At 41.2% G+C, this 13,596-nt stretch overlaps 1 long non-coding RNA gene across 2 annotated transcripts; it reads left to right on the top strand.

Moving 5' to 3' along the window:
- The first annotated feature begins 252 nt into the window (after positions 1-252).
- Positions 253-9,805, top strand: LOC125705829 (uncharacterized). Of its 2 annotated transcripts, none has more exons than XR_007381696.1 (4): positions 253-296; positions 994-1,070; positions 8,277-8,324; positions 9,780-9,805. It is a non-coding gene; the product is annotated as an uncharacterized LOC125705829 (long non-coding RNA). The 2 variants fall into 2 exon arrangements; XR_007381695.1 differs by having other exon boundaries at positions 266-884.
- Positions 9,806-13,596: the final 3,791 nt, after the last annotated feature.

Raw genomic sequence — 13,596 nt, 5'->3', positions numbered from 1 at the left:
CACTCACTGAGAGTCAGTCGGAGTAGTTCTACATACCTGTAGTACAAGATATCCTCCGTGTCATTCAATTATGGTCGTGCACCGCTATCCTGCCGTAATACTTCAGAATCAGCAAGACAAAACAGATACGTGCCGCAAGTTCGGAAGGATGCCTGCCAGTTCTTCGGATTCCTGCCCTTCGGCCATTCGTCAGCCGCTCCATCGGCTCCGCGCCAGACCTGGCTACGCCTCCCATCTGCAGAACCGTTTCCTGTTTCCGGTCCTCTGCACAGAAAGCCCCATGGCTCATGTCTTTGGTAGTTTTTTGCTTATTGCTGTCTCTTTGTGATTTTGCTTGCTTGATGTGCCATACTGTGTATGATAGTTTTTGTTTCTTTGATTCTGACTTTCGCTTCGCCTTTCTGATATTGTTGCCTTGGTTGTTTGCTCTCCTGGTTTTGATCTCCCCGCCTGTGTATCGACTACCCTATTGTTTGCCCCTACGGATACTGACGTCTCGGTTCGTGTGTTTGCTGTGTGTGTATTCTGGTATATCGGTGCGTAAGGAGTGACTGCCATTTTTGTTCAAGTTGTGTATTGTTCATTTTGGTTAAGGAGATCGGTATTAGTAGTGTTGTTTATTTTCGTTTTTTGTTCACTTAGGAGTAGCTCAGATTGGGGTTTCGTTCGGTAGATGTGTTTTGTTTATTGTTTTGACCGCTGTCACTCCCGAAGTCTGTTGCACCTAGTGTTTGTGATTGCGTCTGTGAAAAAATATTTTAAAAACTATTTCAAAAGACTCCCTTTGTGTCCCGTGTTTCCTTTCCTTGGCTCCTGGTTGTCCTGTTTTTCCCTTTCCCTATTTCTTTCTGCTATGCCCTATCTCCTAGACGGAAGTGTAACAGGTACATATTCCATCGTTCTTCTGCAGTGCAAAGACATGAATTTAGATTACTTAGTGGCTCTGAATTGCCTTTAGTGTATGACTGTTTGTGTTTATATGCCCTGCAATAGATTGACAGCCTTTCAAAGTGTGCCCCTGCCTTGTGTCCTGTGACCCTAGAGGAAATCCCCCTCCCCACCTTGTTCAGGTATGAAGGTTGGAGGATATGACTGATTGAAATGAGATAAGAGATTTCTGCAATAATACTGCAGGGTAGGCTCAGGTGGTGGTGGTGGTTGCCTTTAGATGTGTGGTGAATCCTTCTGTGATATAAGTTTTCACCCAAATGATTCAGTCTTTCAGTTTACTTCATGCTCCTAGCAATGGGCAATAGGTGGCTGGTATACGAAAAGGAACCAAAACAATGTTTCTAGACAAAATTACTTATTATTAATTGTTGCTCTTGTTACTGTTGTTGTTAATATCAATTATTTAATCCAAAAAATACAGGAATAATGACTATATTGCTGTCACAACAGCCTCCACCAGGGGGAAACATTTCCTTAAATTTAACCATTTACATTGCAGGGAACAACCCAGGATGGGGGGCCAGCCCATCGCAGGGCAAACTCACATACCATTCACTCACGCATGCACTCCTATGGGCAATTTAGCAACTCCAATTAGCCTCAGTATGTTTTTGGACTGTGGGGGGAAACTGGAGTACCCGGAGAAAACCCCACGACGAAATGGGGAGAACATGCAAACTCCGCACACATGTGACCCAGGCGGAGACTCAAACCCGGGTCCCAGAGGCGTGAGGCAACAGTGCTAACCACTGCACCACCATGCCGCCCCCCTGTAGGATATGAAAAGATAAATTTTACTTTAATGATTATTAAAATGCTGTTTCACCATTTTGGTGTTACTGCATATACTGGTAGTATAGTGAGTTTCATATAAATGAAACAGCATACACTCTGGGCAGGATGTCGCTCCATAAAAGGTACAAAGACCCAAACTGTAAATGCATACAAAATAAATTGTGCAATCACAGTATTCAGTGGTTTTGTGTCAGTGTATGAGTAAAGTAACGATTCACACTTAACTTACAAATAATGCACAGGTGCCCTCCGGGTTCCCAAGAAGAATGTACTGTGATCTCCAATATGTAGTTGTTTTGCTCATGCTTTGCCCATTTGTACAAATGCATGTATTCCCAGAAGTACTTTCTCAAATATACTTCAGCAGAACCTCTCCTGGGACATGAAAGGACATTAAACCGCCTGCCGTCCATCTCTTCCATACATATTATTTTATTTTAGCATATACATTATTTACACTCTGTCACTAGCTAGCTGAGCTAACTGCCTGAAGCTTGTTGAGGTACTGCCTCTATAACACTGCTGAGATTGAATGAGTCACTGAGATAGAGGAGTAAAATTATTTGTGACAGTGTTTTACTGAAACAGTGTCTGCAAATCAACTCTGCAGCACAAAGGATCAAATCACAGACATCTCTAGAAATGCTATTAAGTAGCTGATATCTAAGTAACTGAGTTATACATTCCACTGAATTGGTTTCAAGTTTGGCATGATGCCATAACATATAAAATGAGCAATGCCGACACTTCTAATAACTTGAGAGTAAATAAATCATGCTTATGAATAATTCTTCATTAGAGCTGATGTTCCACAAAGATCTTAAAAAACTGCAGCTGTCACAAGTGGGGACAGTTAGAACTGATTTAAATAATCTTTTCTAATATTTAGCAAATGTGATATATATTTCACTTCAAAACACTTGTGTTTCTGAGAACACAAGGAATCAAGAAGGTGGCAGTTTGGAAACTCTGAGACCACAGTTTGCTGGTGATTCCTTTAATTTGATCAAAATTAATCTTTAATTGAGTGCTGCATCTCAGACATTTGTTTAAAAACTCACTATTCTCTGGAAAGAGAGAAGCTGGTTCTGTAACTATTCCACAGGCAGATAAGTCTAGATGTGTCTCATTGATGGTCTTGTTAGAGGTCGAATGACATTGAAGATTGGCGGTTTTCTGTTTGGTTAAGCTATATGTTTGCTTTCATTTAATGTAGACCACCCCAGACCTCATGTATCTATAGCATATCTATGGTTTAAAACAGAAATAAATTATTTCCCTTTTAATGAGTGAAAGGGATGTCCTTTTTGAAGGAATGATTTTGGTTTCATTTATGCTGAGTCCAATGTGTTATATAGGTCAAGTTTTAGATTTGTCAAGACAAGCCATTTCAAAGCAGCTGAATTATTGCTTTTTAACGTTAGTTAAAAATTAAAGTATAATTATATAATTATATAAGTATAGTTTTGATCCTGGGATAGATCAACACACAATGTCTTTTATGGTGGCATTGATGTGCATAATATGATCACTCCTCTGAATATCAACTTGTGACTATTAAGCCAGCAATTAACATTTAAAATTTCATTAATGAATAAGATGTGTTACAACAAGGGGTTTTCAGGACTTTGGCCGAGTGTTAAAATACATAACTATGATTACCAAGTTCTAACCAAATGTTTTTCATTCATCATTCTTATCTTTAGTGGTAGTGGCTTTTAATAAATCAGAAAAAAAATCCAGTACACACATGGTGAAAAAATGAAATTAAATGAATAAACGCACTATAATCCTGCATTGGGCAAAAAATTACAGAATATGGACGGATAGAATAAATTTATTAAGTACTATCATAAAATTTTAAAGGTGATCGAATTCATTGTATAACATGGACACAATTTTGATTATTTGAATAATTATGTCATAAAGGGAGTGGGGACAGCTATGAATAAGTCTATGATTGGGTGTTGAATATGTGTCTGATTGGAGGGTGATGAATGAATATGCATCTGATTGGATAACCCTGCAATTCATTTGAGACATAAAGCATCTCGTAGTATGCAGTTTTAGAAAAAAAGAAGAATAAATAGCAACTTTCAGCAGGAGGCAGAAATCATCTCCCCACTGCCTGTTTATTTGGGTGAGAATTAAAACACAACTTGACAGGGTCCCAGGAATACAGCTCACATTAGGAAAGAAGCCAGACATTCTGCACGGGAGCATAGCAGGGGGTGGCGGTAACCCACTGAGAGACCATTAATTTGTCTGTCCTTTATGGATCCCTCTATCTCCCGTAAGCCAGCTCTGCACAATACTTCCATATTGATAGCCACCACCCTCTGCTCTCATTGGCACAAGACCAGGGTTATCTCTATTAACAGGCATTACAATTGTTATTTTAACATAAAAAAATAGAAGAGAAAACACACAATGCCAGTTTATAGTCAATCAGGTTGCCATATTACATACCACTTTAGTGTTGGTTCCTTTTTGCACATCCATCCACTTTCTAACCACTTATCCTGGCCAGAGTCACAGGGCACAAGGGAGGGAGTCCATCCTGCATGGGAAGTCAGGCTATCACATACATGCATATGCTCACGACAGACAATAAAGAGATGCCAGTCAGCTAACTTCACACCTGGAATTGTGATGAAACATTTTACCCACAAAGCCACTACAGCACTCTTAAATAGTATAATAAGACTGCATATATCACACATAATGCAAATTAGTAAACAGTGGGTGGCCATGCTGAAAAAGTTGGTGGTAGAAAATAGCACCCCTGCTAAAGTATACAGTACCTGTGTTTAATGGTGGATTACCATAAAAATGGAATTCCAGGCAGTGGTTCAATCTTTAATATAATGCCCCTTTATACAAACAGAAAGGCTTTGTTAAGTGGTTTGTTAGAACAGAGCTTCTATAGCTTGGTGGCTGTTACGTTTACAGTCTTCTATCATTCACCATAGATCTGGAAGATTGTTCTATCTCATGATGCATTGTGGGAGGTATGAATTCAACTCATTGATGTTCTACAAATAGCCTCTTCTAAAGGACAGTTCCATTGACCAGGGTACTGAGAACACTGACTGAACATGAATGTTTTTATTGTTTTTTTCCCCCCTCTTTTTTATCTGCTTCTTGCAAGTAGCACTGAAGCCAGAGATCTCTTGGAAATTGAGGCACTAACAGTTGCATGTTTTGCCATCTGTCCTTGAACAATGAAAAGTTTTGCGATGCTTATCCAGTTAAAAGTTAAAGTTTTAAAATTACATTAGGTCTTTCCTTCTCTGAAACACATCAGCCTTGAGTCATTTACAAATGATTCATTCTGCTTGTTAAAACCAGAGTTTTAAACAGCACATTTATCTGGAATTTACTGTTACTACTGTATATCTGGAAGATACTGTTACTACAGTAATATTGCAGTTGTAATAGTCAGGTAAGCAGTTAATTTTACTACAGCTATTGCATATAGAGATTAAATCTAGTGTCCTCATTTAGTGTATTAGAGATGTATAACACATGATGTTGTAGTACAGATCATGTTCTCAGACATCTCATTCCCACAAGATGGCAGTGTATTGCCTCTGTAAATCTGTCAAATTGTATTTGTCTCAAGTGTTTGATATGTCATGATTGAGTAGTCACACTTCAATACTTAATGTATGCCATTCATATTATATAATTATTTTAAGTAGGTTAGTCAGCTCACTTCTGGTTATAGTAGTGTTACCTAACTTACCTTCTTATATTAATCGGTGCATAGGATGTCTAGTTCTCAACTGGTGCAAGTAATGCATTCCACAAACACTTACATAAGTCACATTGTGCATAAAGATATATCTTCCCATACCATTTAAGACAGCTTATACAAAAAAAATACATAAACCAAAAAATACTAGCAATACACGCTAAAAAACACATATCAAATAAATGAAAAGATAAAGTGTGTATGCACTTCCATAAACTCCCGTCTATTTTTTGAGCAAGTCTGAATTTACTTAAGCCAGTTTTATGTCAGTCGATCATTTAATGCTGTCCTTTTCAAGGAAGCTTGAAAACTAAGGGATAAAAGTCATATTTTATGCAAATCTATTAAAGGACATGTACATGAAATGATGTCTTGTGTAACTACAATAGTTTCTTCTTCTTTTTATTCTTCTCTAACCCTGAGATTCATGATTTATTCCCCCTCTTCTTCCTGGTATTGCTTGACTTCCACCGCCCCCATTCCCCATCTAAACGCTTACTATTGCTCTCTTTCCCATTCTCTCTTCAGAGCTGCCCCCTCCCCCCCTCCTGAAGGGGGCAGTTACTCCTTTGTGGTCTATTGATTGTACAGCAAAGTCAATAATGACCAAAGTAAATTAGACCAGCTAAATACAGTGGCCCTCTCGAGCTACACACAGTAAACTCAATTTTCACCTGTCACACTTGGCCATGCTGAATTCCAATAACAATGTGTTTTTCTTTGATTTTGGTAACATAAGAAAGGAAGGAAAAGCATATAGACAAAAAGAATCTTTCAGTTGAGAAACATTGATCCTCTCACCTTCATTTGTACAGACCAATTTACTAAATAAGCTGTGGAGATAAATGTAATATTTTATTTATTGCAATTCTACTTGTGGAAGATTCACCTTGTGGAAGATTTCCCACAAGAATGGTTGTTTACCTAATGATTTATAAAGTATATTTTTCCCCTTTACAATGGTTTTAGTTACTGGATATGTAGTAGTTTCCAGTGCAATCAGAAGAAATGAAAGATGGGTAAAAACCCTCTGGCTACCAAGTCAGTCACAATTAATATAAATTGTTGGTAGGAAGATTGTGGCATTTCTTTTAGTGCTATGAAGTAGCTTGCCTCAATAGTTTTGTATCCGACTTCCTCTGAAGGTGTTAAACAGGGAAGCTCACTAACTTACTGAGTTAGACTTTATATAGCAGCTTGCTGTCTGCAGCAGCAAAGAAAAAGGCACCGGGTGACAAAAAGTGGCATAAACAATAATGATGTCACCATAATGAAGAGCCACTACAGCAGTGAAAGTGTACGCTTTTCAGCATGGAATGGAACCATGTTTGTAGGCAAAATATGAAGAGGATCTAGCTGACAGTACTAAATATATATCACTAAAAACATTCTCGAAGAGGTATTGCTAGTATTGCTGTATACAGAGTAGAATAATAATATCTACATAAGTAAACATATGTAGTCACATATATGAATAGTTATGAATAAGAATCTCTCTTAACTTTTAAAGTTTAAAAAATAATTAACCTTTAAAATATTTAATATGCAGACACATTTCATATTTATGAAAATATACAAATTATATGAACTTTTAGAAATTTTATGTCTTGTCCTAATTTTTCCTCATTATGTAAATTATTGGTTGTGCAATTAGAAGAGAGAAAATGTAGGATTTGATGCCAGAACCAGATTATTAGTGTTGTTCCTTGTGGGTATATGATTGATCTGAATGCTTCATTGCTATAGTGAGCCAAGTGAGAAGTCCCATTACCCTGGGCCAGCTAATTATTGACTTTGATTATTTGTGTTCTTTAACGTGTGGCCCCACACCTACCTGCAGGCACACAAATAACAACACCTTTAATAGCTTCACTCTCTAAACTAAATGCTGCAAATAGGAACGTGTTCTACTATAAATCCACATCTTTAGTGTTTTTTTAGAGTTTTGATTCTTATTGCAAATTTACCTGAAGAGTTAGCATTTAATAATATTGTTACATACCTAGAATAAGACTTTTGAAGATAACGGTAGGTTGCCTAATGTATTACAGGAACAGGCTGGGTCAGGGCAGGTAGAGCAAGAGCAGGCGGGACCGAGGTAGGCAGGGAGGCAGAGACAGGAACAGGAACAGGCTGGGTCAGGACAGGAGTAGGCAGGATTGGGGTAGGCAAGGAGACAGGAACACAAACAGGCTAGGTCAGAGCAAGCTCTGCTACTGTATTCTCCCTGCCCCTCTGGGCGTGACAGATTGTTTGCAAAATGTAACTCTTCAATTGGTCCAATTTACTGCAAATATCCACTCCCAAAACATATGGTAAAGACTGGAATTGATATTTCTGGCTAAACAACAACAGAGCACAATTTTAATGTGCAGCAGGCTATTGCTGAAACCACTGCTAGCTATTGTATTTATGCACAACTCAGTTCCACTAGCAAGCATGTTAAAAAAACAAGAAAAGAGAAAGTACAAAGTCAATACAAAACTTCAAGGCAAAATAGCACTCATTTGCATACTGGCCCTTTGCCTTACAAGAAATACTGAAAGCATAAACTCACTAAATGGCAGGACAGTGGATGATTTATAGCTGAAGCATTTGCAAAGTGCTAGTTGCTACATTTTGTATGGTGCTAAATGTACCAAAGTTCATTAAATTAAACAATAGCGGACTACATGGCTAGCAGAAGCATCATAAAGTTACTGAACAAGTGCCCTTATGATATTCTCACATACACAGGTGTAAGTTTGTCTGTATGCATTTCATTTCCCTACAGTGATACCCCACCTAGCGGAAGTTACTGTTACGTCTGCTGCATGAGCGGGTAAGCAGATTCAGGAGACGAGGATCACAAAAACGGGGTTTATTAAAGCGAGGAGCAGCACGGAACAAATGTTAATGACAGACCTGTGGTAAGACTTAAACACAGACTTAAATACAGGACATGACATCAGAATAAACGCAAGACAGCTGGTACGTTGGGAATACACACGAGGGTAACGCGGTGGTCGTGGCACATGAGAGGGCTGGACGGAGGGACATAACAGTCACGTTCCAGACCCATCAGCGATAGCTGAAAATCCGCGTTATTGAAAGACCATATAAATAAACATTTTTATATATAATTTAAGCCTTAAAATACTCCTCCCACATGCTTTAGAAGTGATAGGTGAAAATCCATCCATCCATTTATCATCTACCGCTTTTTGGGGTCGGGTCGTGGGGGCAGCAGTCTAAGCAGGGAAACCCAAACTTCCCTCTCCGCGGCCATTTCGTCCAGCTCCTCTGGGGAAATCCCGAGGTGTTCCCAGGCCAGCCGGGAGACATAGTCACTGCAGCGTGTCCTGGGTCTTCCCCAGGGCCTTCTCCCAGTGGGACATGCCTGGAACACCTCCCCAGGGAGGCGTCCCGGAGGCATCCTATTCAGATGCCCGAGCCACCTCATCTGGCTCCTCTCAATGCGGAGGAGCAGCTGCTCTACTCTGAGTCCCTCCCGAATGACCAAGCTTCTCACTCTATCTCTAAGGGAGAGCCCAGCCACCCAGCGGAAGAAACCAATTTCAATTGCTTGTATTCGCGACCTCGTTCTTTCGGTCACTACCCACAGCTCATGACCATAGGTGAGGGTCGGAACGTAGATCGACTGGTCGATCGAGAGCTTTGCCTTTTGGCTCAGCTCTTTCTTCATCATGACAGACCGATGCCACACCGATCCGCCTGTTGATCTCCCACTCCATCCTTCCCTCACTCATGAACAAAACCCGGAGATATAGGTGAAAATCCGCGTTATAAAAAGACCATATAAATAAACATTTTTATAATAGTTTATGCCTTAAAATACCCCTCCCACACACTTTAAAAACATGTAAACTTATTAAAACACACTTTATAAACACATATGATATGTGGAGGTCGGGCTAAGGATATGAGTAATATAATTCACAAAAAGTTTGCTCACAACAGTCGGACCACAACCAAACTACGCAATACGTAGAAAACTTTGATGCTTTGCATCAGCTTTGCAGGTGTGAGGCACCAGTGCTAACCACTGCGCTGGCGTGCTGCCCTATGTGATGATGTTTTGTTCGGTTTTATCTTTGCATTGTATTGGAAGTTGCTGATAAGAACACTCAGGTTCCTTTTTCATTCCTACATCTGATAAAATTAATCACAGTTCCAGACTTTGGCCTAGAGTGACTGACTGTATACACTTGCAGAAAAATGGAAATTGGCTTCACTGAAATAACTAACTTCTGAATTTTCATTTTTTTTCCCCTAGGGGCTTCCATTTGACCTACTATCAATAAATCAAAACCAGGTAATACACTGTCAGAGTGCGCGGCGAGCGGACGGGCAGGCAAGCGGGCAGGAAGCAGGCAAGAAGGTGAAAATCAGGGAAAACTGGGGATTTATTACGAGAAAAGTTAGGGAAACAGTGAGGAAACATCAACTGACGCTAACTAACATCAATGACAGATAAAAAGCAGGGCAAGACGTGGACTGAAATAGACAAGACTGGGTGAAAATAATCAGACACAGCTGGACAAGATCGGGGAAGCACACGTGGATAATCAGGGGGAGCGGCACACACGAGGATCGGACGAGCCGGGCATGACATACACCCCCCGAATAATCATATTTCTCCCGTAATGGGTGGAGACCTCAACCCCCCAAAGTTCCAGCCAAAGTTGCGCCAAAAAAGACTTCCAAAAACTCAATGATCAAGGGTAATGTTGTGTAGACAAATAAGAAAAAATAAAACTGTGATGCCTTATAAAAACCAAAGACTATATTCAAAATTACCAGAATTATATCTCTGCCTGAGTACTGGGCAAGATATCACTTAGTGGATGCTACAGTATGGTACCACATTACCTAAACAACTTGACATCACTAAAGAAACAAAAAAAATATTGATCTGTACCAAAAAAATCCTTCAAGAGAATGTTGAGCAGAAGCACAGCTGGGTCATGCAACAAGACAGTGATTCATAATATACACTAGTAATTCTATGTAAAATGGTTGTTACAGAGTTGCATTGGCATTTTTGACTTGAATAACCAAAGCACAAACCTAAATTTCACACATTTAATACTCGTAAACCTACAAATTTTGAAATTTATATCATTTTGGAGGAAGAACAGAACTTTGTGACAAGGAGGTTAAACAAAGGAACAGGGAGCATTTTAATTTCACATTTATATTTCTTAAGCTATCATGTAGCTAGTTTATTATCAATATATTATTCTTTCAAAATTATGCCTTACCTGCATAGACATGGTCACTAAACAACAAGGGTGGACAGTTCAGGTCCAGAAAGTACAAACCCAGACCGAGATTTTGTTTCAACCAACCTCTTGAAAATAAAGAGTCACAGTCACAGAGTTCTCAGCTGGATGGTTGAAACAAAACCTCGGTCTGGACTTTTACTTTCTGTACCTGAACTACCCACCTCTGCTAAATGGTAATATATATCTATTAATTAAATGCAATTATAAAATATTTAAAAGACATATATTTTTTTTAATTACTATGTAATATTAACTAGATGATAGGCATGACTTTCATATCCTTCTTGAATCGTTCCTGTTCTCTGCAGTTGTATGCAAAACAATCAAGAAACATTTAAGAGTAATTGAGATATCAGATCAGAGGGTGACTGGACTTTTACTGCTGGAGTGTTACTATGAAGCAGGGTGCAAACAATAAACTAGTGACCTGCAGGTAGACATCAGCCTAACACTGTTACCAGCAGATAGACATCAGTATAATAGTTTGTAACCAACTGTAGAAATGGTGTCTACTATGACAGAAACTAAAGTTAAACATTTCACTGTTTAAATGACATTCTTCCTAATGCTGGCAGCTGTTGGTCTTACATTTCCACGATCAGATGTTTCGAAACACTGTTTGCGACAATATAATCTGTGTATTATAAATTAAACTTTTTACAGGAAAATGGCGCTGCTTCAGTCAAATTTTAAGACCTTTTCCCCTTTCATTTTCAATGCGAAGCAAGCTTCAGGAAGAAAAAAAATCAATTTGCCATTTTGGTTTGTCATTTTCCCACTCGCCTACAGTCCTGACAGCAATTATTGTCTTGCAGGTACTTGTCTCTGAGGCCAGATTCCCAAGGTCTTCTTTTCATAATAAGCAGTATACATGCCTTCCACACACACAGCAGAGATTAGAAATGACTTCTTCTGACCTTAGCTTTCAGGTAAGACACTAGGGAGAGGTGCAATGGCTGGTACCTTTCTACCCTGCGAAAAGTAAATGGTATCTTATACTGCAGTAATGCCAGTTGAATAAAATGTTTTCTCTGGTATGTATCACATGTTAGCAGCTTCTACAGTATAATTCAGCACCTAACGTCATATGTAATATATTCTCAGAATCCTGATTACTGAAGGATTTACACTTCCTGTAAATTACAAATTACAGCCAACGTATAAAACACCCCAGCAGAATATGGTCATGTGGACAGGACTGGATCATATGGAGTGTGAGATTTCTGCTTATGGGAACTCATACAACTTAACACACAATTTATCTCTTACTCCAATACTGCTTACACTTGTACCTGGGCCTTCACTGGAATTTCAGCCTGCATAGCTGTACTTATGCTTACTTGAATCCTTGGCAGGACATACAGTGTTCACAGAAAGTCTTGGGATCCTTGTTGGCACAGCCCAAACAAGGCAAGTGGGTCCCCCTTCCAATGGGCTCACCACCCATGGGAGGGGCCATAGGGGTCGGGTGCAATGCGATCTGGGCGGCAGCCAAAGGCGGGGACCTTGGCGGTCCGATCCTCGGCTACAGAAGCTAGCTCTAGGGACATGGAATATCACCTCTCTGATGGGGAAGGAGCCTGAACTGGTGCGCGAGGTTGTGAAATTCCGACTAGATATAGTCGGGCTCACCTCAACGCACGGCTTGGGCTCTGGAACCAGTGTCCTCGAGGGGGGTTGGACCCTTTTCCACTCTGGAGTTGCCCGCGGGGAGAGGCGCCGGGGCGGGCGTGGGCATACTTATTGCCCCCAAGCTGGGTGCCTGTACATTGGGGTTTACCGCAGTAGACGAGAGGGTAGCCTCCCTTCGCCTTCGGGTGGGGGGACGGGTTCTGACTGTTGTTTGCACTTATGCACCAAGCGGCAGTTCAGAATACCCACCCTTTTTGGAGTCCTTGGAAGGGGTGTTGGAGAGCGCTCCTCCTGGGGACTCTCTTGTTCTGCTGGGGGACTTCAATGCTCACGTGGGCAATGACAGTGAGACCTGGAGGGGCGTGATTGGGAGGAACGGCCCCCCCGATCTGAACCCGAGCGGTTTCTTGTTGTTGGACTTCTGTGCTCGTCACGGATTGTCCATAATGAACACCATGTTCAGGCATAAGGGTGTCCATATGTGCACTTGGCACCAGGACACCCTAGGCCGCAGTTCGATGATTGACTTTGTAGTCGTGTCATCGGACTTGCGGCCACATGTCTTGGACACTCGGGCGAAGAGAGGGGCGGAGCTGTCACCTGATCACTACCTGGTGGTGGGTTGGCTCCGCTGGTGGGGGAGGAAGCCAGCCAGGACTGGCAGGCCCAAGCGTATAGTGAGGGTTTGCTGGGAACGTCTGGCAGAACCCCCTGTCAGGGAGAGTTTCAATTTCTACCTCCGGAAGAACTTCTCCCATATCCCGGGGGAGGCGGGGGACATTGAGTCCGAATGGGCCATGTTCCGTGCCTCTATTGTGGAGGCGGCTGACCGGAGCTGCGGCCGTAAGGTGGTCGGTGCCTGTCGCGGCGGCAATCCCCGAACCCGCTGGTGGACAGCAGTGGTAAGGGATGCCGTCAAGCTGAAGAAGGAGTCCTATCAGGCCTTTTTGGCCTGTGGGAGTCCAGATGCAGCTGACAGCTACCGGCAGGCCAAGCGGGATGCGGCTTTGGCGGTTGCTGAGGCAAAAACTCGGGCGTGGGAGGAGTTTGGCGAGGCCATGGAGAACGACTTCCGGACGGCTTCGAGGAGATTCTGGTCCACCATCCTGCGGCTCCAGGTAGGAAAGCGTTGTAGCATCAACACGATTTATGGTGGGAATGGTGCGCTGCTGA

Source organism: Brienomyrus brachyistius, chromosome 13 (assembly GCF_023856365.1).
Source record: "Brienomyrus brachyistius isolate T26 chromosome 13, BBRACH_0.4, whole genome shotgun sequence".
Classification (NCBI taxonomy): Eukaryota; Metazoa; Chordata; class Actinopteri; order Osteoglossiformes; family Mormyridae; genus Brienomyrus; species Brienomyrus brachyistius.
Note: the sequence above shows the minus strand (reverse complement) of the source record. Positions and strands in the feature narration are given on the sequence as shown.